At 39.0% G+C, this 25,833-nt stretch overlaps 1 protein-coding gene across 2 annotated transcripts in view; it reads right to left on the bottom strand.

The window, feature by feature from the left end:
• Positions 1 to 1,326: 1,326 nt before the first annotated feature.
• Positions 1,327 to 25,833, bottom strand: part of ZDHHC15 (zDHHC palmitoyltransferase 15) — a 149,429-nt gene continuing 124,922 nt past the window's right edge. Inside the window, exon 11 of one of the 2 annotated variants that reach the window (XM_089904346.1) lies at positions 1,327 to 24,214. The gene's annotated coding sequence lies outside the window, so the exon portion shown is untranslated. The remainder of the gene's footprint in view (positions 24,215 to 25,833) is intronic. The other variant, XM_022580871.3, reaches the window with a different exon arrangement.

The following is a 25,833-nucleotide window of genomic DNA, read 5'->3' as shown; positions in this document are numbered from 1 at the left end:
GTTATTTTTATTGTGCTTAAAATGGGGCTATTATTTCGTGTTTGATGTTTATAACCATCTAGTTTGTATTGATACCAACCTAACTTCAATAGCATACAAAAACTATGCTCCTATATAGCTCCATAGCTCCATTCCCTCTCTACATCACTGTTGTCACAAATTACATCTTTATACACTGTGTTCCCAATAACATAGATTTATAATTATTTTTATGCACTTATCTATTAAATCATGTAGGAAATTAAAATTATATACATACATAAAAATACAATAGTACTGCCTTTTATGTTTTCCCGTGTATTTACCTTTACCACAGATTTTTATTTCTTCAAATAGCTTTTTTTTTTTTGCGGTACGCGGGCCTCTCACTGTTGTGGCCTCTCCCATTGCAGAGCACAGGTTATGGACGCGCAGGCTCAACGGCCATGGATCATGGGCCCAGCTGCTCCACGGCACTTGGGATCCTCCCGGACCGGGGCACAAACCCACGTCCCCTGCATCGGCAGGCCGACTCCCAACCACTGCACCACCAGGGAAGACCCTCTCCCTCATTTTTGTATGACTGTTTTGCTGGATATAAAATTCTTGGTTGACAGTTTTTTCTTTCTGCACTTTAAATATGTCATCCAACTGCCTTCTTGTCTCCATTGCTTTTGATGAGAATAGTTGTTAATCTTATCAAGGATCACATGTATGTGACAAATTACTTCTCTGTTGCTGATTTCAAGATTCTTTCATTTTCTTTGGCTTTTGACAGTTTGTTTATACTGTGTCTCAGCACGTGTCTCTTTGAGTTTATCCTGCTTGGAGTTGATTGACCTTTTGTCAATCATTTGTAAGTTCATGTCTTTCATCAAATTTGGTTATTTTTCAGACATTATTTCTTCAAATATTTTTGTGTCCCTTTCTCTCTTCTCTCTCCTCCTCCTTCTTTTCCCCCTCCTCTTCCTCCTACCCTACTCCTCCTTCCCTTCTTCTTCTCCTTCTCCTCCCCCTCCCTCCTTCTCCTCCTTCCCCTTCCTCTTCTCCTCTTCCTCCTCCTTCTTCTTCTCCTTCCCCTCCTCCTCCCCCCTTCTCCTCCCCCTCCTCCTCTGCCTTCTTCTTCTTCTCCTTCTCCTCCTCCTCCTCCTCCTTCTTCTTCTCCTTCTTCTTCTACTTCTTCTTCTTCTTCTCCTTCCCCTCCTCCTCCCTCCCCTCCTCCTCCTCCTTCTTTTTCTTCCTCTTCTTCTTCTTCTCCTCTTCCTCCTCGCCCTTCTTCTTCTCCTTCTTCTTCTTTCTTCTTCTCCTTCTTCTCCTTCTCTTCCCCCTCCTTCTTCTTCTTCTCTCCCATAATACATTAAGCTATGTTCACTTTCCTTCATTCTTTTCTGCTCTTCAGACTTAATTTAAATGGTTCTGTCTTCAAGTTCACTGATTTCTTTCTTCTGCCTGCTAAATTGCCTGTTAAATCCCTCTATCGAATTTTAATTTCAGTTATTTTAATTTTCAGGTTCAGAATTTCTGGTTTTTTAAATAATTTCTATATTTTTATTGATATTCTCATTTTTTATACCTAATTTTTTGGTTTCCTTTTCTTATCTGTCTATGGTTTCCTTAACTCTTTTGTCATATTTATGACAGTTGATTTAAAGTCTTTACCTAGTAAGTTCAATGTCTGGGCTTCTTCAGGGTCCGTTCCTATCAATATATGTCTTCCTTTGTGCCATAATTTCCTGTTTTTTAAAAAAAGACCCTTTTAAAACAGTTGGGTGTTTGAATATTATCATGTGGCAAGTCTGAAAATAAGATTTTTCCCTTTCTCATGTATATTAATCTGCTTAGGATACCATAATAAAATACCAAAGACTGAGTGGTTTAAACAACAAATTTGGGTCTTCCCTGGTGGTGCAGTGATTAAGAATCTGCCTGCCAATGCAGGGGACACGGATTCGAGCCCTGGTCTGGGAAGATCCCACATGCCGTGGAGCAACTAAACCTGTGTGCCATAACTACTGAGCCTGCTTTCTAGAGCCCATGAGCCACAACTACTGAACCCGTGTGCCACAACTACTGAAGCCTGCGCACCTAGAGCCTGTGCTCCACAAGAGAAGCCACCGCAATGAGAAGCCTGTGCACTGCAATGAAGAGCAGACCCTGCTTGCCGCAACTAGAGAAAGACCGCATGCAGCAACGAAGTCCCAACACAGCCAAAAATAAATAAAATAAATTAATTAACAAAACAAAACAAAATCAAATTTGTTTTCTCATATTTCTGGAAGCCGGAAGTCCAAGATGAGGGTGCTGGCAGGGTTGGTTTCTGATGAGACTTCTCTTCCTGGCTTTCAAACTCCTTACTGTGATCTCACATGACATTTCTTCTATGTACATGCATGCCTAGTGTCTTTTCCTCTCAATAAGGACAGCAGTCCTAATACATTAGGACCCCACTATTATGCCCTCATTTAATGTTAATTACCTCATTAAAGGCCATATCACCAAATACCATTACAATGGGATTTAGGGGTTGAACTTATGGATTTTGAGGGGACATAATTCAATCCATAACACCAGGGTTTGCTGGTTTTATTTTTTGTTTTGAAAGACTGTTGTAGTCTGTTGAGTGACTTTTTAAAAATATTGATATAGTTGCATTTTTTAAAATTTTTCTTTTTTTCATGTAAACCCTTTTTAAAGTCTTTACTGAATTTCTTACAATATTGTTTTTGTTTTATGTTTTGGTGTTTTGACCACAAGGCATGTGGGATCTCAGCTCCCTGACAAGGGACTGAACCTGCACCCCTGCATTGGAAGGTGAAGACTCAACCACTGAACCACCAAGGAAGTCCCGAAATAGTGGCATTTATGATGCCATTTTACTTTTTATTTTCTATGTTTCTCATTCTTTCTCCTTCCTTTATTCCTCCTTTGCTGATTTTTTTTTTTTTAGCCATGCAACGTGGCTTGCAGGATCTTAGTTCAAGGAACAGAAATCAAAAACATGCCCCCTGCAGAGGAAGTGTGGAGTTCTAAGCACTGGACTACCAGGGAATTCCCTGATTTTTTTTTAAAGTAAGGAAAATATTTATTTTAGTTAAATTGTAAATTAGGCAAAAGGCAATTTTATGAATATTCAGGGCACACGTGCTACTTTTTGTTTTTTTACATCTTTATTGGAGTATAATTGCTTTACAATGGTGTGTTAGTTTCTGCTTTATAACAAAGTGAATCAGTTATACATATACATATGTTCCCATATCTCTTCCCTCTTGCGTCTCCCTCCCTCTCACCCTCCCTATCCCACCCCTCCAGGTGGTCACAAAGCAGCGAGCTGATCTCCCTGTGCTATGCAGCTTCTTCCCACTAGCTATCTATTTTACGTTTGGTAGTGTATATATGTCCACGCCACCCTCTCGCTTTATCACAGCTTACACTTCCCCCTCCCCATATCCTCAAGTCCATTCTCTAGTAGGTCTGTGTCTTTATTCCTGTCTTACCACTAGGTTCTTCATGATATTTTTTCCCTTAAATTCCATGTATATGTGTTAGCATATGGTATTTGTCTTTCTCTTTCTGACTTACTTCACTCTGTATGACAGACGCTAGGTCCATCCACCTCATTACAAATAGCTCAATTTCGTTTCTTTTTAGGGCTGAGTAGTATTCCATTGTATATATGTGCTATATCTTCTTTATTCATTCATCCGATGATGGACACATAGGTTGTTTCCATCTCCAGGCTATTGTAAATAGAGCTGTAACGAACATTTTGGTACAGGACTATTTTTGAATTATGGTGTTCTCAGGGTATATGCCCAGTAGTGGGATTGCTGAGTCATATGGTAGTTCTATTTGTAGTTTTTTAAGGAAACTCCATACTGTTCTCCATAGTGGCTGTACCAATTCACATTCCCACGAGCAGTGCAAGAGTGTTCCCTTTTCTCCACACCCTCTCCAGCATTTATTGTTTCTAGATATTTTGATGATGGCCATTCTGACTGGTGTGAGATGATATCTCATTGTAGTTTTGATTTGCATTTGTCTAATGATTAATGATGTTGAGCATTCTTTCATGTGTTTGTTGGCAGTCTGTGTATCTTCTTTGGAGAAATGTCTATTTAGGTCTTCTGCCCATTTTTAGATTGGGTTGTTTGGTTTTTTGTTATTGAGCTGCATGTGCTGCTTATAAATTTTGGAGATTAATCCTTTGTCAGTTGCTTCATTTGAAAATATTTTCTCCCATTCTAAGGGTTGTCTTTTGGTCTTGTTTATGGTTTCCTTTGCTGTGCAAAAGCTTTGAAGTTTCATTAGGTCCCATTTGTTTATTTTTATTTTATTTCCATTTCTCTAGGAGGTGGGTCAAAAAGGATCTTGCTGTGATTTATGACATAGAGTGTTCTGCATATGTTTTCCTCTAAGAGTTTGATAGTTTCTGGCATTACATTTACGTCCTTAATCCATTTTGAGCTTATTATTGTGTGTAGTGTTAGGGAGTGATCGAATCTCATACTTTTACATGTACCTGTCCAGTTTTCCCAGCACCACTTATTGAAGAGGCTGTCCTTTCTCCACTGTACATTCCTGTCTCCTTTAACAAAGATAAGGTGACCATATATGCATGGGTTTATATCTGGACTTTCTATCCTGTTCCATTGATCTATCTTTCTGTTTTTGTGCCAGTACCATACAGTCTTGATTGCTGTAGCTTTGTAGTATAGTCTGAAGACAGGGAGCCTGATTACTGCAGCTCCGCTTTTCATTCTCATGATTGCTTTGGCTATTCAGGGTCTTTTGTGTTTCCATATAAATTTTGAAATATTTTGTTCTAGTTCTGTGAAAAATGCCAGTGGTAGTTTGATAGGGATTGCATTGAATCTCTAGATTGCATTGGGTAGTACAGTCATTTTCATAATGTTGATTCTTCCAATCCAAGAACATGGTATATCTCTCCATCTATTTGTATCATCTTTATTTACTTTCATCAGTGTCTTATAATTTTCTGCATACATGTTTTTTGTCTCCTTAGGTAGGTTTATTCGTAGATATTTTATTCTTTTTGTTGCAATGGTAAATGGGAGTGTTTTCTTGATTTCAATTTCAGATTTTTCATTATTAGTGTATAGGAATTCCCGACATGTCTGTGCATTAATTTTGTATCCTGCTACTTAACCAAATTCATTGATTAGCTCTTAGTAGTTTTCTGGTAGCATCTTTCGGATTCTCTATGTATAGTATCATGTCATCTGCAAACAGTGACAGATTTACTTCGTCTTTTCCAATTTGGATTCCTTTTATTTCCTTTTCTTCTCTGATTGCTGTGGCTAAAACTTCCAAAACTATGTTGAATAAGAGTGGTGAGAATGGGCAACCTTGTCTTGTTCCTGATCTGAGTGGAAATGCTTTCAGTTTTTCACCATTGAGGATGATGTTGGATGTGGGTTTGTCATATCTGGCGTTTATTATGTTGAGGGAAGTTCCCTCTATGCCTACTTTCTGCAGGGTTTTTATCATAAATGGGTGTTGAATTTTGTCGAAAGCTTTGTCTGCATCTATTGAGATGATCATATGGTTTTTCTCCTTCAATTTTTTTTTTTTTTTTTGGCTGTACGCGGGCCTCTCACTGTTGTGGCCTCTCCCATTGCGGAGCGCAGGCTCCGGATGCGCAGGCTCAGCGGCCATGGCTCACGGGCCCAGCTGCTCCGCGGCATGTGGGATCTTCCCGGACCAGGGCACGAACCTGTGTCCCCTTCAATTTTTTAATATGGTGTAACACGTTGATTGATTTGCATATACTTAAGGATCCTTGCCTTCCTGGAATAAATCCCACTTGATCATGGTGTCTGATTCTTTTAATGTGCTGTTGGATTCTGTTTGCTAGTATATTGTTGAGGATTTTTGCATCTGTGTTCATCAGTGATATTGGCCTGTAGTTTTCTTTCTTTGTGACATCCTTGCCTGGTTTTGGTATCAGGGTGATGGTGGCCTCGTAGAATGAGTTTGGGAGTGTTCCACTCTCTGCTATATTTTGGAAGAGTTTGCAAAGGATAGGTGTTAGCTCTTCTCTAAATGTTTGATAGAATTCGCCTGTGAAGCCATCTGGTCCTCGGCTTTTGTTTGTTGGAAGATTTTAATCAAAGTTTCAATTTCAGTGCTTGTGATTCGTCTGATCATATTTTCTATTCTTCCTGATTCAGTCTTGGCATGTTGTGCATTTCTAAGAACTTTTCCATTTCTTCCAGGTTGTCCATTTTACTGGCATAGAGTTGCTTGTTGTAATCTCTCATGATCTTTTGTATTTCTACAGTGTCAGCTGTTACTTCTCCTTTTTCATTTCTAATTCTATTGACTTGAGTCTTCTCCCTTTTTTTCCTGATGAGTCTGGCTAATGGTTTATCAATTTTGTTTATCTTCTCAAAGAACCAGCTTTTAGTTTTATTGATCTTTGCTATCATTTCCTTCATTTCTTTCTTATTTATATCTGATCTGATTTTTATGATTTCTTTCCTTCTGCTAACTTTGGGGTTTTTTTGTTCTTCTTTCTCTAATTGCTTTAGGTGCAAAGTTAGGTTGTTTATTTGAGATGTTTCCTGTTTCTTAAGGTAGGATTGTATTGCTATAAACTTCCCTATTAGAATTGCTTTCGCTGCATCCCATAGGTTTTGGGTCGTTGAGTCTCCATTGTCATTTGTTTCTAGGTATTTTTTTATTTTCTCTTTGATTTCTTCAGTGATCTGTTATTAAGTAGTGAATTGTTTAGCCTCCATGTGTTTGTATTTTTTACAGATCTTCTCCTGTAATTGATATCTAGTCTCATAGCGTTGTGGTCAGAAAAGATACTTGATACAATTTGAATTTTCTTAAATTTACCAAGGCTAGATTTGTGACCCAGGATATGATCTATGCTGGAGAATGTTCCGTGAGCACTTGAGAAAAATGTGTATTCTATTGTTTTTGGGTGGAATGTCCTATAATTATCAATTAAGTCCATCTTGTTTGGTTTATCATTTAAAGCTTGTGTTTCCTTATTTATTTTCATTTTGTATGATCTGTCCATTGGTGAAAGTGGGGTGTTAAAGTCCTCTACTATGAATGTGTTACTGTCGATTTCCCCTTTTATGGCTGTTAGTATTTGCCTTATGTATTGAGGTGCTCCTATGATGGGTGCATAAATATTTACAATTGTTATATCTTCTTCTTGGATCGATCCCTTGATCATTATGTAGTGTCCTTCTTTGTCTCTTCTAATAGTCTTTATTTTAAAGTCTATTTTCTCTGATATGAGAATTGCTACTCCAGCTTTCTTTCGGTTTCCATTTGTATGGAATATCTTTTTCCATCCCCTTACTTTCAGTCTGTATGTGTCTCTAGGTCTGAAGTGGGTCTCTTGTAGACAGCATATATATGGGTCTCGTTTTCGTATCCATTCAGCCAACCTGTGTCTTTTGGTGGGAGCATTTATTCCATTTACATTTAAGGTAGTTATCAATATGTATGTTCCTATTCCCATTTTCTTGATTATTTTGAGTTCGTTATTGTAGGTCTGTTCCCTCTTTTGTGTTTCTTGTCTTGAGAATTTCCTTTAGCATTTGTTGTAAAGCTGGTTTGGTGGTGCTGAACTCTCTCAGCCTTTGCTTGTCTGTAAAGGTTTTAATTTCTCCATCAAATCTGAATGAGATCCTTGCTGGGTATAGTAATCTTGGTTGTAGGTTTTTCTCCTTCATCACTTTCAACATGTCCTGTCATTCCCTTCTGTCTTGCAGAGTTTCTGCTGAAAGAGCAGCTGTTTACCTTATGGGGATTCCCTTTTGTGTTATTTGTTGTTTTTCCTTGTTGCTTTTAATATGTTTTCTTTGTGTTTAATTAATATGTATCTTGGCGTATTTCTCCTTGTATTTATCCTGTATGGGACTCTCTGTGCTTCCTGGACTTGATTAACTATTTCCTTTCCCATATTAGGGAAGTTTTCAACTATAATTTTTTCAAATATTTTCTCAGTCCCTTTCTTTTTCTCTTCTTCTTCTGGAACCACTATAATTCGAATGTTGGTGTGTGTAATGTCCCAGAGGTCTATGAGATTGCCCTCAATTCTTTTCATTCTTTTTTGTTTCTTCTGCTCTGCAGTAGTTATTTCCAATATTTTCTCTTCCAGATCACTTATCCATTCTTCTGCCTCAGTTATTCTGCTATTGATCCCATCTAGAATATTTTTAATTTCATTTATTGTGTTGTTCATCATTGTTTGTTTCATCTTCATTTCTTCTAGGTCCTTGTTAAATGTTTCTTGCATTATGTCTATTCTATTTCCAAGGCTTTGGATCATCTTTACTATCATTATTCTGAATTATTTTTCAGGTAGACTGCCTATTTCCTCTTCATTTGTTAGGTCTCGTGTGTTTTTATCTTGCTCCTTAATCTGCTGTTTGTTTTTCTGTCTTCTCATTTTGCTTATCTTACTGTGTTTGGGGTCTCCTTTTTGCAGGCTGCAGGTTTGTAGTTCCTGTTATTTTTGGTGTGTGTCCCCAGTGGCTAAAGCTGTTTCAGTGTGTTGTGTGGGCTTCCTGGTGGAGGGGAGTAGTGCCTGTGTTCTGGTGGATGAGGCTGGATCTTGTGTATTTTTTTTTGTGTGTGTGGTACACGGGCCTCTCACTGTTGTGGCCTCTCCGTTTGCAGAGCACAGGCTCCGGATGTGCAGGCTCAGCGGCCATGGCTCACGGGCCCAGCCGCTCCGCTGCATGTGGTATCTTCCTGGACCGGGGCACGAACTCGTGTCCCCTGCATTGGCTGGTGGACTCTCAACCTCTGCGCCATCAGGGAAGCCCTGGATCTTGTCTTTCTGTTGGGCAGGTCCACGTCTGGTTGTATGTTTTGGTGTGTCTGTGGACTTATTATGATTTTAGGTAGCCTCTCTGCTAATGGTTGGGGTTTTGTTCCTCTCTTGCTAGTTGTTTGGCATAGGGTTTCCAGCACTGTAGGTGCTGGTCGTTGAGTGAAGCTGGGTGCTGGTGTTGCGATGGAGATCTCTGGCAGATTTTCGCCATTTGATATTATGTTGACCTGAGAGGTCTCTTGTGGACCAGTGTCCTCAAGTTGGCTCTCCCACCTCAGAGGCACAGCACTGACTCCTGGCTGCAGCACCAAGAGCCTTTAATCCACATGGCTCAGAATACAAGGGAGAAAACGTAGAAAGAAAGAATGAAAGAAAGAAAGAAGTAAAGAAAGAAAGAAGGGAAGGAAGGAAGGAGGGAAGTAAGGAAGGAAGATGAAAGAAAGAAAGAAAGAAAGAAAGGAGGGAGGGTGGAGTGAGGGAAGAAGGAAGAAAGGAAGGAACGAGGGCAGGAAGGAAAGAAAGAATGAAAGAAAGAAGATAAAATAAAATAAAGGTAAAATAAAATAATTAAAATGAAAAATAATTATTAAGAAAAAAATGTTTTTTCAAGAAGAAAAAAAAACCCCCAAAACAAAAACAACAACAACAACAAAAAAACGGATGGATAGTATCCTAGGACAAATCGTGGAAGCAAAGCTATACAGACAAAATCTCGCACAAAAGCATACACATACACACAAAAAGAGGAAAAGGGGAATAACTAGTAAAGCTTGCTCTCAAAGTCCACCTCCTCAATTTGGGATGATTCGTTGTCTATTCATGTATTCCGCAGATGCAGGGTACCTCAAGTTGATTGTGGAGCTTTAATCTGCTGCTTCTGAGGCTGCTGGGATATATTTCCCTTTCTCTTCTTTGTTCTCACAGCTTCCGGGGCTCAGGTTTGGATTTGGCCCTGCCTCTGCTTGTAGGTAGCCGGAGGGTGTCTGTTCTTCACTCAGACAGGACGGGGTTAAAGGAGCAGCTGCTTCGGGGACTCTGGCTCACTCAGGCCGAGGGGAGGGAGGGGTACGGAGTGCGGGGTGAGCCTGTGGCGGCAGAGGCCAATGTGATGTTGTACCAGCCTGAGGTGCGCAGTGCGTTCTCCCAGGTAAGTTGTCCCTGGCCCCTGAGACCCTGGCAGTGGTGGGCTGCACAGGCTCCCCGGAAGCGGGGTGTGGATAGTGACCTGTGCTAGCACACAGACTTCTTGGTGGCGGCAGCAGCAAACTTAGTGTCTCATGCCCGTCTGTGGGGTCCACGCTTTTAGCCGTGGCTCATAGCCGTTTCTGGAGCTCCTTTAAGCAGCGCTCTTAACCCCCTCTCCTCGCGCACCAGGAAACAAAGAGGGAAGAAAAAGTCTCTTGCCTCTTCGGCAGGTCCAGACTTTTCTCCAGACTCCCTCCCGGCTAGCCCTGGTGCACTAACCCCCTGCAGGCTGTGTTCACGCTGCCAACCCCAGTCCTCTCCCTGCGCTCTGACCAAAGCCCAACCCTCAGCTCCCAGCCACCCACCCCACCCTGGCGTGTGAGCACACAAGCATCTCGGGCTGGTGAGTGCCAGTCAGCACTGATCCTCTGTGCGGGAATCTCTCTGCTTTGCCCTCTGCACCCCTGTTGCTGTGCTCTCCTCCGCAGCCCCGAAGCTTTCCCCCTCCGCCACCTGCAGTCTCTGCCCGCGAAGGGGCTTCCTAGTGTGGAAACCTTTCCTCCTTCACAGCTCCCTCCCACTGGTGCAGGTCCCGTCCCTATCCTTTTGTCTCTGTTTATTCTTTTTTCTTTTGCCCTACCCAGGTACGTGAGGAATTTCTTGCCTTTTGGGAGATCTGAGGTCTTCTGCCAGCATTCAGTAGGTGTTCTGTATGAGTTGTTCCACGTGTAGATGTATTTCTGATGTATCTGTGGGGAGGAAGGTGATCTCTGCGTCTTACTCTTCTGCCATCTTCCCCTCGTCCCCCCTGATTATTTTTAAGTGGATATTTTGCACTGTAATATTTTAATTTTAAATTACTTTAACTATATGTTTAGTGACTTTTACAAACTATTTTGTGTACACCATGTTCCTTTTGGTTGTAGTCACTGAAGTCTCTGTTCCTTTTGCTCATGTTCAGCTTATGTTTTGACAGAGATTTTCTTGAATGCCAGGAGATAAAGACAAAACAAGGGATAACAAAAGAAACATAAAAGAGAAATAAAATCAACCTCTCCAACCAAACACCTTTTCCAGTTTTTGCAGATTGGCTCTGTGCTGGGGCACTCTTTTAACAGGCTTGCACTGAACCTAAGGATAAGCCCACGGTGAAAGCTGAGAACTTCTCTCTTGCCCTGGACATGAACATGGGTATCTAAATTCACCTGCATCCATGGGTGCTTTAGGGTGCTACCTAATTTTCCAAACAATCCCCCTCACCTTTTCCTCTCAAACTTTAAGTAGTGTATTGTCTTAGCCATATCTTTTGCCCCAGGCATCTGTAGGGTTTTACTGCTCCTTGCAGTATTTTCCAGCAATGCCCACAACTATTCCATCCTGAGTTCCAAGTTTGGAAACTAAAGATTGGTGTCTTGCATCAGTCCTTCAAGTTGCTCCCAGACAGGTTAGAACAGACATACACAGGCCCCATCAGAGTAAGTTCTGCTCTGCTCCAACTGGAACTAGAGAGCAAAGTCTCACCGGGGGAACATGGTCTGCCACCACTTCAAGACTGCCACTGCATCAAGGAGTGGGTATGGCAAGGGCAGGTAAAAATGCCAGAAAGTTTTCCTATCATTTTCAAATTTTCTTTTTCCTGATTCAGTGTTCACTTGGTTGCTGTAAATAGTTGACTGTTTTCCAGATTTCTGACTAAGTTGGTTGTTTATGCTATTTTTTATTTTTTAACATTTCTGTGAGGGACTTCCCGGAGGTCCAGTGGTTAAGACTCCATGCTTCCACTGCAGGGGGTGCAGGTTCAATCCCTGGTCGGGGAACTAGGATTCCACATGCCATGCAGTGTGGCCAAGAAAAGAAAATATTTCTGTGAGAGGACAGGAGCTTAGAGTTGCCTGGTCAGCCATTTTGTTGATGCAACTCTTTTAATTGTGAAAGATAGTTTTGCTGGTTGTAAAATTCTTCATTGATAGTTTTCTTTTCTTTCAGCCTTTTGCATATATCACTTTTTTTTTTTTGGTGGTACATGGGCCTCTCACCATTGCGGCCTCTCCCGTTGTGGAGCACAGGCTCCAGACGCACAGGCTCAGCAGCCATGGCTCACGGGCCCAGCCACTCTGCGGCATGTGGGATCCTCCCAGACCGGGACACGAACCCGTGTCCCCTGCATCGGCAGGTGGACTCCCAACCACTGCACCACCAGGGAAGTCCCATATATCACTTTTATATCTTCTGGCCTACATGGTTTCTAGTGAGAAATAAACTGTTACTCTTATTGAGATTGTCTTGTACATGATGAGTCATTTTTCTCTTGCTGTTTTCTAGATTTTCTATTTGTCATTGGGTTTCAACATTTTTTTACTTTAAACTGTCTGGGTGTGGCTCTCTTTAAATTGATCCTATTTGAGTTCGTTGAGCTCTTGGATATATAGCTAAATGTTTGGCATTAAATTTGGGAAATTTTCAGCCATTATTTCTTTGGATACTTTTTGTGCTCCTTTCCCTCTCTTTTCTCCTTGTGGTACTTCCATTACATATATGTTGGTTTATTAAATGATGCCCTACATTTATTTGACTCTACTAACTTTTCTTCATCCTTTTCCCTCTCTATTCTTTGGATTACATAATTTCCATCATGTGTCTTTAAGTTTGCTGATTCTTTCATCTTCCAGCTTAAATCTACCGTTGAGCACCTCAGTAAATTTTTCATTTAAATTATTTTAGTTTTGAACTCCAGAATTTCCTATTGTTGGGTTTTTTTTTTTTTTGGTAAATTTTTGTCTATTGATTCTATTTGAAAAAAAAGTACCATTGTACTTTTATTGCTTTGATCATGGTTTCCTTTAGTTCTTTGAGCATATTTATTATAGCTGCTTTGAAGTCTTTGCCTGCTAAGTCCAACATGTGGTCTCTCTCAAAGGCAGTTTGTGTTACCTGATTTTTTCCCCATGTATTGATCATACTTTCATTTTTCTATGCATGTTCCATAATTTGTTATTGGAAATTGGACATTTCTGATAACACATTGTAGTAACTCAGGGGTACTGATCACTCTGCCTTTGGGGCTTTTTTTGGCTTGTTTTTTGGTTTAGAGACTTAGCTGTACTATTTAAATGAAGTCTATCTCTGTTGCAATGCGAAGTATTTGATGTCACTCTTCAGAGCATGCAGCCTTGGACATGCATACAGTCCCCATGGGATGACATAATTTTAGCAGGCCTCTTTATTACTGTGTCTTTCCCTTATATATGTTAAGCTGTCTGCCTCTGGTAGTATAATATCCAGCCATTTGCATCTACTAATTGCTGGGTGATTGCTCTATTTATTAAAACAGTGACCTGGGTCATAAATTGCTGTACAGTCTGATCCAATTGACTTTGGGCATTTTTGCAGCAGTAGTCTTTGAAACCAGTTTTTGAAGTTTGTTCCTACTACAGGAGGGCTCTTGTTTGCTGTGTAGGGGTGGAAAATTTTTCCTTTCCCCCTTCTAGGTTATTTGGCTGGTCTAATAATTAAATTGATATAACAGGTTAACGAGAAAAACAACAAAAGTTTAATAACATGTATACTTCCTGCATAAATGGGAGATACCCAGGAAAACTGAGTAACTCTCTGAAATGGGTTAAGTTGTCACCTTAAGTACTATCTTCAGCTAAAGACAAAAGATGTTGGGGGTGGGGAATCACTTATGGGAAGTTAACAGGAAATGCATAGTAGTTATACAGATTGAAGTCATTGCCTCTCCACTGATAAGAGTTTTTAGAGATTTAGAGTCCTCTTTCTCTTCCTGGTACAGAAAGGGAGACATGCTTACAAATAGAGATTTCCCTTGTAAATGTTTCTTACAAAAGGATACATTCTACTCAGTTTTCAGAGCTTCTCTTATGTCTGTTGTTTTTCTTTAATAACCAGCTTAAGATAGTCAATATGCCAAAGAGTCATATTTTGGAGTGGCAAAATCTGCTCCCCTTCAGTTGTCTCTTTCCATGATTCTCCCTGTTAAACATCTAGCTGGTCTATGGCTTATCTTGTTTCTCTAATGGAGCTGTTGCATCCTCTTCATTGCTTACTACTAAAATCTCCATTGCTTTTAAGAGCACCATTAAGCTTGAATTACCCTACATTGTATTCCAAATAAATTCTATTCTCTTGGGGAGAGCATTGAGCTATCTGTTCTTATTTCCTGCCTCTCATCCTTGGGCAAAATCTCTACACCACTGCCCCAGAACAGCTGGCAGGAAAAGTGGCCCACTTCTCTCAGAGTGAAACTTCTGATTTATGAGCAGGACACTGGTTGGGGGTAGTAACCTCTGGCCTTCTTGGCTTACCTTTCCTGGAGCTCTCTCCTTGGCTGCCTCTCCTTGCTGCATGAGCAAGCTTGTGTGAGGATGATCAGACACTGGTATTCTCAGTCTGCCTTGCCTGGGGTGGAACTTCTGTCCCACATTTGTGGGCTGGTGGATGAAGAGTCCCAAAGTTATCAACCACTCTTGCCTAGGATAGAGCTTCTGCCACATGGAACTGGAGGGTGGGATGAGGGTGGTCTGTCACTCCAGGGCAAATTCCGTAGCCTTCACTGGTAACTTGCAGGGAGAGGTCGGCTGCACCTTCTTGGGGTAGAGCTTGCAACATGCTGAGCCAGTGAGGGGGGCAAATGCAGGGAGCAGGTTGTATTTCAAATGCCATAAAGTTGCTGTTAGTAGTGAAATGTAGTAGATTTTCTTACATCACCGTTTCTTCATTTGCTATATGCTCTTAGGAGAATTCCCAGACTTAAAATGCCTGTTTCTTTTTTTTTGTTTTTGTGGTTCGCAGGCCTCTCACCGTTGCGGAGCACAGGCTCTGGACGTGCAGGCCCAGTGGCCATGGCTCACGGGCCCAGCTGCTCCGCAGCATGTGGGATCTTCCCGGACCGAGGCACGAACCTGTGTCCCCTGCATCGGCAGGCGGACTCTCAACCACTGCGCCACCAGGGAAGCCCTTAAAATGCCTGTTTTAAAAGTAATTTTTGATGGGGAAAGTGTCTGTGGAGGTTTTCACACCACTATTCTGGAATTTATCTCCTTTGGCCATTATTTCTTCAAAGTGTTTCTCTGCATCCTCCCCTTAGAACAAACAATTACTTTTATATTAAGCAGCTTGGAGTTGTCCCACAGCTCAACGATTGTATGTTCTTTTTATTTCAGTCTTTTTTCTTCTGTTTAATTTTAGATAATTTCTAAACAACTTGCTATGCAATCAAGTTCATGAATCATTTTTCTTCTCTTTCTAATGATCTGTTAATAGCATACAGCACATTTTTCATCTTTGTCATTTTTTTTAAATATAGAAGTTCAATTTTTATATTTTTCATGTTTCTTCTTAACATGCTTATGTTTTCTTCTACCCTTTTGAACATATGGAATATAATTATAATAACTGTTTTAACATTTGTTTTTTACAATTTCTATTATCTCACTTCTGGGTCTATTTTTACCGTTAATTTTTCTTTCCTTTATTGGTTTTATTTTACTGCTCATTTGAATGGCTGGTAATTATGTATTGAGTGCCAGATACTGTGAATTTTTTCATGTTGGGTGCTAGATATGTTCTTTTCTGTTTCTTTTTCTAATCTTTTGGCCATGCAGCATGTGGGATCTTAGTTTCCTGACCAGGGACCGAACCTGCGCCCCCTGCATTGGAAGTGTGGAGTCTTAACCACTGGACTGCCAGGGAAGTTCATTAGATATTTTCATTACTGTTAATTCTCTTTTTAAAATTTATTAATTAATTTATTTGGTTGCATCAGGTCTTAGTTGTGGCAGGCAGGCTTCTTAGTTGCGGCTCATGGGCTCCTTAGTTGTAGCTAGCCAGCTTCTTAGTTACGGCAGGCAGGCTCCTTAGTTGCAGCTCAAGGTCTCCCTAGTTGTGGCTCACCAGCTCCTTAGCAGCACGTGGGCTCCTTAGTTACAGCAGGCGGGCTCCTTAGTTGCTGCTCACGGGCTCCTTAGTTTTGGCTCGCCATCTCCTTAGTTGTGACATGCATGTGGAATCTAGTTCCCAGACCAGTGATTGAACCTGGGCCCAGAATCTTAACCACTGCACCACTAGGGAAGTCCTGTAATTCTTGAGTTTTGTTCTGAGACACAGTGAAGTTACTTATGAACAATTTGATCTTCATAAGGCTTGTTCTTAAGCTTTGCTCAGTAGGTCCAGAGCACCCTTTAGTCAAGGCAAAATTTTCCCCATTACTCACTACATAATACCCTTGTGAACACTTATAGCTCTTGGTCCATGAGTTACCAGTTTTTTCCACTCTGGCTGGAGGCAAAATGAACTGTTTCTGGCCCAGAGATTCAGAGATTGTTTCCTGTGTTCCTTTTGGATAGTTCTTGAGGGTCTCCACTTTGAGAACCACTGCTATGTAGCATAAATTCACACAACATTAAAAGAGATATTTAAACTTTAGGCATGCAATTTGCAAGATCTAATAAATGACAGGGGGGTTGAGAGTAAAAAAAAAAGGCATAATGCTTATAATAGAAAATTCTCCTTAAAAGCCCATTTCTGACATTTAAAAACCAGTGTCAGTGTCACTAAAAATAACACTGACATGAACTAAATATTCCAACAGCTGTCATCTTAAAACTCCTTGAATTTGATGAGAAACATTTGGTCCCCTGTTGTCTGAAGAGAAGACTTTATATAGTACCTGCTGTGTACATAGCCGATCTCTCTGATATCCTTAGCAACAGCCATTCTGCTGCTCATCCAACTGCTCCAAAGCCTTGGGTAATAGGGAGGATTATGGAAATCGCAAATTCTGAAAATATAATAAACTCAGCCATAGACTTTGCATTAATTGGTAACCTGTAGCCCAGTTTGATAATGCAACACAGTATCACATACAGGTTCACTTATTTGATTTGATGATTCTATAAAGATGGGACACAATTTAAAGTAGGAATTCTTAACTAGGATATATGAACATATTTCAGAGTATCTGGAAACCCTCTGAAATTATAAAATTCTCTGTGTGTTCGTGTGTGCGTGTACTTTTCTATGGAGAGTGTCCATGGCTTTCTTTAGATTCTCAAAGGAGTGCATGACCAAAATAAGATTTAGGGTCCCTAGTTTAAGGCAACCTCAAATGAATTCAATTTCCCTCTCTCCCTACTATCCTTCTTTTCTTTCTTGACAATAGTATTCACAAAGGTAATAGCTCATAGCAGTGAGAATTATTATAAAGAAGTAGATTTAAAGCTGGATTGGGTAGCACTAGAAAAACTCCATAAAAATGCATTGTTTTATTTATCAACTAGGATTGTAGTGTCTACACCCTATGAAAACAGTCATATAAGGGCAAAGTTGTTTCTGATGACTTTGGTTGAACTGAACTTGTCTAAAACTACCGGTGAGTAAAAAGTAGAAAACTTCCCAAGTTCATGATAAGTGAAAGTATTTAAAAGTAATGTTTATATATAGAGCTCCAGGTGGTTTTGTTACAATAATCAGACAGAGGCAGTGATGGAAATGCAAATCTGAAGTTCTCTGGATCAGTATAGGCATAGAAGAGGTAAGTTAATTTTACCCACAACAAAATTACAGTTTTAATAGATTGATAATATGTAGGTAGAAAATAGAAGGCTTCAAAGTTTAGGGGAAATCATAATCAAGTGGAAAATAGGTTAAAATGTTAATGTTTCCCATCTTGGCTTGTTTCCCCCAGTATTCCCCCTTAATTTTTTACAACTCACAGAACCCTCAACCCTCAGTACCCAGTAGCCCTGCCACACACACACTTATGATTCAGAAGCCACTTCAGATTTGCATCTGTACTCGTTCCCTCTGAACTACATTACTCTAATAAGTGCCTTCTAATTGTCCAGGGTAATTTATGTATGGTATGACAGTGGATTGGTAAATATAACTTAATAACAATTTCTGACTAATTGATATCCTACATTCTTTAATGTTCCAATAGCAAAACTTTTGCTTTCCTTGTACAATGAATTGCATTTTATTTTTCTTGAAATTCTTATATACTACAGCCATATTTATTTTAGAGTTTGCCAATGCCAACTAAAGAATGTTGCTTGCCATCTGGCTCTACAAGGCTTAAGTCACTGGACACTGTAGTCACTGACCTTTAACACACCCTGAAATGAGTTCAGGGTAGAGATCAGGAATGAGGCACTCTGGGAAAAGCTGGCAGAACAGGCCTTCAGATAGATATTTTCAGTAGGAAGTTTTATAAACCCAAATTCTTGCATCTTCTCATACCTAGAAAAGCACTAAAATCATTAATGGAGACAACTGCTCCCTGTAACTAGCAGCAACCTTCTACTGAGATGTGTGCTTAATTGCATATACCCCTTTCACCAAAATCACACATATACTGACTTCCCCCAAACCCCAACCTCTTCAGAGTAGTTCCTCAGAGCTATCTGAGAGGCTGTCTCATGGGCTATAGTCCTTAGCCCCAAATAAAACTGAGCTCACAGCTCTCACATTGTGGGTTTTTTTTTTTTTTTTGTCAACACCAACATTGTCAGGATCTGGGTCTAATATTGTGCTAATTTGCAAAGTTGATATAAATACTTCAGTTAAGGTTTATGAGGAAAATTTCTTTTAAAACCATAAACATATTCAAATACTTTTAATAAAAGTTTGCTTAAAATGTACTTTTTACTATCATAAATTTTCCACCCCGTGAAAGTCTAAACAATGAAACATGCTACTGTGTGAGAATGAGTATTTTAACATTCAAAAATAAACTAATTTTTCAATGTCCCTACATTTGGTGAGAAAATTAATTTGTAAATTTTGTTGTTTATAACATCAAGAAAATACATGTCTATATCTTTACACATTCCTGTATGAACCATTTTACGTATATCTATAAATTAAAGCTTCCTTTTAAACATCTATGTCTTGAATTTCCTTAGTAACCTCTACTCAAATAAGATTCCTGTATAAAGGTCTCCTCTTTTATGCATTTTTAAAATCTAGAATCATCAGCTACATTTGTTTCTGGTATTTGAATTTTTTACATTGTGTTTGTTATGCAAATTAAAGCTGTTTGTAGCTGATGCACTGGAATAAATGAAATGGGATTTTTCAACTGAGATGTTCTGAGGTCTACCTAGTCTAAGTAAGTACTTTTAAAATAAGCTTAACTGGAATAAAAGACTTCTTTCTGGTTTGTGTTAAGTCTGACCTCTACAGGTTGGGCCTTTCCAAAGTGATTCTCCATTATTATTTAGTCATGGTCAGCAATTTTGTTTCAAACTTCAGCTTTCAGTGCTCTGCATTTTCAATGACTTCTGCCTTCTTGTTGGCTAATTCTGTCTTAAAATGATTTTTTTTGTGCAAATGAAGCATCTATTGAGGGGAAGCTTATCTGAGGCTTACTGAATAAGGGTCTCTCCAAATGTTTCCCTGAGGGTAAGATATAACTTAGGAGCAAGTGGACCACTGTAATCTTTTCTCAGCATCATTGTATTTTTTTTCATTTTTTTCATCATTGTATTTTTTCTCAGCATCATTGTATTTTTTTAAGGTAACATGCATCTGGAGAATAATAAACATAGTCTTCACTGTAAGAAAAAGGAAACCAGAGTTCATATCACCCTTAGACATATAAGTTTTCTCTTTCTTTTTACTTATCACAATAACAGAGGGAAAGGCAAAAGATGTGTGAGGCTGAGCAGACTGAACTTAAGTGACATTAGACTAGTCAGCATTCTACCAGAAAGCCATTGCTGCTAATTTCCCAACTAATATCCATGTAGGAACATAAGAAACACTGAGCACAGGAATAGGGGGTGTTTGGAAGATGAGATGTTACAGAAGAGTCTACATACCACATACAAATCAACCTGGGAGTGAATAAACTCCACTATTATACCCATGAAATGAGAAGTATAGAAACTTCCATCAAGGTGGTCTGAAATTTTAGCCTTTGCCAACATTGTTTAACAACTCCATAATATAGAAAAGAAATGACAATTTTATGCATATGCTTTTAATAAAGAACTTAGGAAGATAAAGCTGGTCAGTATTTGTGGGTATTTTTGTAGCAAGACACATGGTTTTAAGAATATTATATACAATTACTTTGAGCAGATTGGTGGAAAAAAGGATTTGTAGCAAATTGGCAACTTGAGCTTAACTGCTGAGGTCTCCAGTGCTTTTCTTTTTCTGGCTCTCCAATGCATTTCATATATTACCACGACCCAGTACAGGCTTTCCTGCTGCATCCCTTTGCTGATTTAGCCAGCAGGATGACAGCCATTATTCCTTAAATGCATCTTATCTTACTGTTTTTTTTCCCCTTTAACACCATTCCCTACTAAGAATCTATTTCCTGATATATTGCATTCATGTCTAACTCAATCTGCTGATGGCCATATACGAGGCTGCTACAAAGAATACATTTAATAGTTTTGAACACTGTGGGACACAGCCCTAGCCCTTTTGGGGAAGTAAACGGTCATGGGTTGCATGCTATTAGGTGCCATCCGTTCATTATTATATTACATAATACCTGCATGCAAAAGACTACAATTTAATATGGTACATTATAGCTCTGGTTAAAGAAATGCAGATGTACCATACCTCATAAACTATTTACTACTGATTGGATGGAACTCATGAATTTTCAAAGAACATGAGACTTGTGGAAAGGTCTAACAATCTTGTCACATGCCTTCTGTGACTCTGATAGAGGCACAGAACATGTCTTTGGCACCAACTGAGTACCTTAGCTACTCTAGGAGCAGAAGTTTTAGAATGTATGAATGGAATATTCACTTGCAGTGACTGTTGGACTTTTTTCTAAGAGGACAGAGACTCATTCCTTTAAAGTATTTGCTCCTGATGACCAGGCAGCCTGCTTTGGGGGCACTGTGTGTGTGCACACATGTATAGATATATATGTGTGATGATAGGTGAAAGGGATAGGCTTTGCATGACTGTTACATTCCTATGAATTTGGGCCATATTAAATTTCAGATGCACATTACAATAATGTATATTCAATATTCTTATACTGCTAGGATTGTGCTTAAATATTCATTAATCTCAATGTCTACACTTTGTGCAACTTGGCATAAACATGAGGAAGCACATTCTTTTCTCTGGCAAAGACAATCCTGAGAGTGGGCTCTATGGGTGCCAGAGGACATAATGGCACTGGCTGATGCCACACAGTGTGAAATATATGTGTCACATGGGGCCAGAAGGGGAAAGAGGCACATATTACATTTCTATCACATAGAAAATAAGAATTGTATAAATTGCATACTTTCAGCTTTTGGACAAAGTGAGACTCTTCTGAAATGTGGTCCTGCCCCAATTGCTCTCAGTGTTCTAAGCTGCTCCATGGTTATCCCAGTACTGGGAAGCCAAGTCACTCTAACGGTGCACTGGACATGGCAACTGTGAGTTCTGTCCCAGAGAGCTATGTGCTTTTGGAGGGTGCTTCATTTCTTTTGTCCTTAATTTTTAAGGTTGTACCATGGGGAAAATCACTTCTATTCCGCCTCTTTCCAAGGACATTGTTGGAATGAATGGAATATCATTAATAAGGTACTCTAAGTTCTGCAAGAACAAATCATCAATGAGAGCGTGGAAGAAAGAATGGAGCACACTGATTTGCTTAGAAATACTGTTCTGGTTAAACTTTGCATTCCATTCCTGCAATGAAGGATATATAAGAGCACTGGGGAGTTATATAGCACCTTTCACCTGTATGATCCTAACAATGAGTGTCTTTGTTTTGCAGATGGGGAAGATGGGTACCAAAGATTGGGGAATGAGATCCCACGGAGGTTAATGGACATGGCCCCAAGGAAAAGCAAGCAAAGGAGCCAGATCAGGGTATGCTAATTATCAAACAAACCTGTCTGTCTTCCTTATAAATAGTCAACCAATTGGGGGTGGTGGTGGTGTCTAGGTACAGAAGTCAATACTCAATGACCTATAACGGGGATAATATCAGAATCTATAAGCTATCAGAATAAAGGTTCAGAGATAGGAATAGGGTTTCTTTATTCCCCTAAGCCCCCAGGTAAAACCCTGATTTATTTGGCCTTTTGAAAACAGTGTAAGTCTGTAAGACATTAAACAATCAACTTTGCATTATAGCTTTCCTGAGCTTTACCCTTCCAGTGCTTTTTTGTAGTTCCCTGACACTGTCTTTTATGACCTGATTTCTATGAGTGCTGAGTGCTGATACACTCTATTAATTAAATAAGTTCTTGATTCCTTCATGACTTTGAATCATAGTTAGCGGCTATTCTGCCTAAACTCTTGGCAGAAGATGATGGATGGGAAAGATTGCTTTGAGGCCTACTGGCCGTGGAGTAAGCAACAGCCCTACCTTTAGGAAAGGTGCATTTCTATATGAATATAAGGCAAGGCTTGTCAAACATAAGACCATGTGGATGATCAAATAAGCTTTCAAGATAAACCCAAACAAGAGAGTGTTTTAAAGGGAAAGAGGAAGGGGAAAAAAAATCTTCCCATCTGAACATACACGATTTCTTCATGAAACCCAGTGTGCATAATCCTCTAGGCTGGTTCTTGGCATCTGAGTTTGAGAAACAGTCCCTGGCCCTAATAGATTTAGTCGTGTCTAGTATCCTCTCAAATGAAATGCTGGCCACAATCACAATCCATTTAATTTATGCTGAAAGTCTTACCGTGACCAAAATTACCTAGAGGATTCAAATGAACATGTCTTTTGTTGCTTTAAGTAGCTGAATTGCTCACATTCACAGCTCTACTGGAATCTGAACACTGAACTGTTTGTGACAGGCAATTCTTTTTTACTCAAAAAGGTTTTAGGGGGAATAATTTAGCAAAACTAACATCCCTCTAGGAGCTCAATAACTTGATATCAGTACGATGCCTCTAACTCACTGATCTCTGTAAGAGTTGGGACTTCTATTGTTAGCAGCTGGGCACTATGACACTGACTGAGAAATGAAAACCATCAATACTCTTAGGTATTATTATTATAGAGAAGCAGCATTAATGTCCATACTCATTGATTCAGGCACTAGGACTAAAATAAAGGCTTATTATAAATAAATTGGGAAATGGATGTAAACTATCTTAATGGCTGCACTACTACTGGAACTAAAAAAAAAGAAAAGAAAAGAAAAAAGAGAAAGAGTTGGCATATTACTGTTAGGTTTTTCACTATCTGTACACTAATCCCTGTTGTGAAAAAAAATATCTTTAGTGCTAATCCTTAGGCTAATTTCAACTGTGAAACTTCACCCTTATTAACAGTATTGTAATTAAACCTGAACATCATCCTTAAACCCCTTAACAAAGCCAATGGTCAATAACTTAGGCTTATAGTTTTTCTTTCATCATAAGAGTAATTCATAAAGGCTAAAATAAAGCTAGGTAGCAGAGAAAAGAATAAACGTTATTGGAGAATTTTACCACAGTGTGGCATTAAAAGTCTTTAAAACACTGATCATTATGTTAAATAAAATGGAAATCTGATCTGATCTTCTCTCTTAGCTGTGGTGTTTTCAGGAATATCACACATCTATGACAGAGAACAGGTTTTACATAGTTGTTCAATTCCCAATTTGAGGACCTTGATCACAGTGTTGAATCTCCCTCTTGAATTTTAGGTACCTGATATAGGGAAGGTGTTCACAGCTCAGCAAATATTTAAATTGCTATTTAAAAAAATATGATTGAATAAAAACTTCAGATTTTTTTAAGCCTAAATTTTCACAACACCACAGAAGAATTTTGTGTAAATATGCTGCACATATGCATGCTTATAAATGCACATGTGTACAAGCAGCAAGCTAGTCTGATTCCCCTCAATAAAACAAAGACTCTATAGATATGATTAACAGCCTTTCTAGGGAAGTTAAAGACTCCAAGGAAGTCTTTTGAGTTCCCCTTTACCTGACAAGAGTAATGAAAAGAGCCTCTGGAAAGATAAATATGTTACATTTAGGCTTTCACAGATGGGGAGAGGGGAAATGAAGAAAGAAGCAGAGGAAGACTGGCTTGAATTAATTGCTACCAGATTGATGAGTTCAGCTAGTAAATTAAATAACCTGTAAAGTCCTGAAACATCTATCTGCACAGCAAGAATTTGATGGGATGCTTTCAAATTGTGAAGCTTCCAATCTGCCATGGTGACTTATTTTGAAGATTAGAATGGTTCCCAACACTGAACTCTGTGAGCTTCATTGGAGATAGAGGGTCCTGGGAATGAAAAAAAGAAATTCACAAGTGAGCTAAACTACTGTAAATATCCACATGGTAACATCCATTGACAATAATATGCAACTGTTATATATTTTTGAAGAGTATGCATCAGCATTGAAAAATATTAAGTGAAAAAAGCAGGATGCAAAATTATATATACAATGTTATACTTATTTTTAACCCAGAATCATTATCTGGAACAAAGACCAATGAAATACACTAAGTTGTTGAAAGTGGTGGATTCATGGGTAATTTATTTTCATTTTCTCTACTTTCTATTTGTATTTTCCACATTTCCTCTAGTACATATACATAATAATTTGATAATGCAAAAATATTTATTTCTGAAATTCACAAGAAATAACATAAGCTTTGAAATTGGGCAATTCTGAATTTGAATTCTAACTTTGCTATTTGCTATCTCTGTGATTCTGGACAAATTAGTTTCTTCATCTGTAAAACAGGCATAACAAAATCTAACTAAAACGATATCTGGCATATAGTAGGTACTCAAGCAGCTATTATTAGTATAAGCTTTCTGGAAAACAATTTGGCCATATATATTAATGGTCTTTTAAAAAGTTCATACCAGTAGTTTTGCTTCTAGGAGCCTATCATAGGAAAATGATTATAAATGAGGAAAAATGTTTAAGTTCAATGATATTATTGGCAGCCTTACTCATAATAGTGAAAAACTGAATAAAATCTTAATGTTGGACAGCAGAGAATTGGTTAAATAAACAATAGCACTTTGATGTAATGGGAAATTACTTTCAGCATTAGTGAAAAAAGCAGAATTCGAAACTGAACACAATATGGTCTCAATGTTTAACAAATATATTCATATAAAATATCGATGGAATATAACAAAATGTTAACATGAGTTATCTTCAGGTGGTGGGATTCTAGGTGATTTAAATTTTCTTCATAGTTTTTCTCTTTTCTTTTATGTTTAATATACTTTTTAAATTATTTCTAACTTTTCCTTTTGGCCATGCCGTGTGGCTTGTGGGATCTTAGTTCCCTGACCAGGGATTGAAAATGGGCTCACGGCAGTGAAAGTGTTGACTCCTAACCACTGGACCTCCAGGGAATTTCTTAAAGTATTTTTTTATTATAAAAGCAATTCATGTTCATCATAGAATAATTGGAAACTATAGAAAGGGATAAAGAAAAAAATGACCTATCATCTCAGAGACTGTTTTCCATGCCCCCTTCTTCTCATTCATTCATTTGACAAATATTTATTGAATACTTACCATGTGCCAGGCATTGTGCTAGAAGCTGGCACTTAAATGTGAACAAGACATAGTGACTGCTCTCAAGGAGCTTACAATCTAGTTTGGGCAACAGAAAAGTAAGTAGGCTATTACAACACAGAATAAAAGGGCTCTCATAATGTTATGGTGGCACCCAAAAGACATCAGTCAGTGATACACCCGAGTAAATGATGTGGAGGCTGAAACCTAGAGAATAAATACTATATAGCCAGCTGAAGGAGACTGGAATGGAGGAGGTGGGAGGTTGCTGAGGAAGCATCCCAATCATGGGAAGCATCAGTGGCATGGTTGAGGGGCTGAAAGAAGTTGAGGTGTGGCTCAAGTATAGAATGTGGG

The sequence above is a fragment of the Delphinapterus leucas genome, chromosome X (genome assembly GCF_059928025.1).
Source record: "Delphinapterus leucas isolate spDelLeu-1000000601 "Yukka" chromosome X, BTC_Dleu_Yukka2, whole genome shotgun sequence".
Classification (NCBI taxonomy): domain Eukaryota; kingdom Metazoa; phylum Chordata; class Mammalia; order Artiodactyla; family Monodontidae; genus Delphinapterus; species Delphinapterus leucas.
The sequence above is the reverse complement of the archived record's forward strand: the minus strand, read 5'-3'. Positions and strand labels throughout refer to the sequence as shown.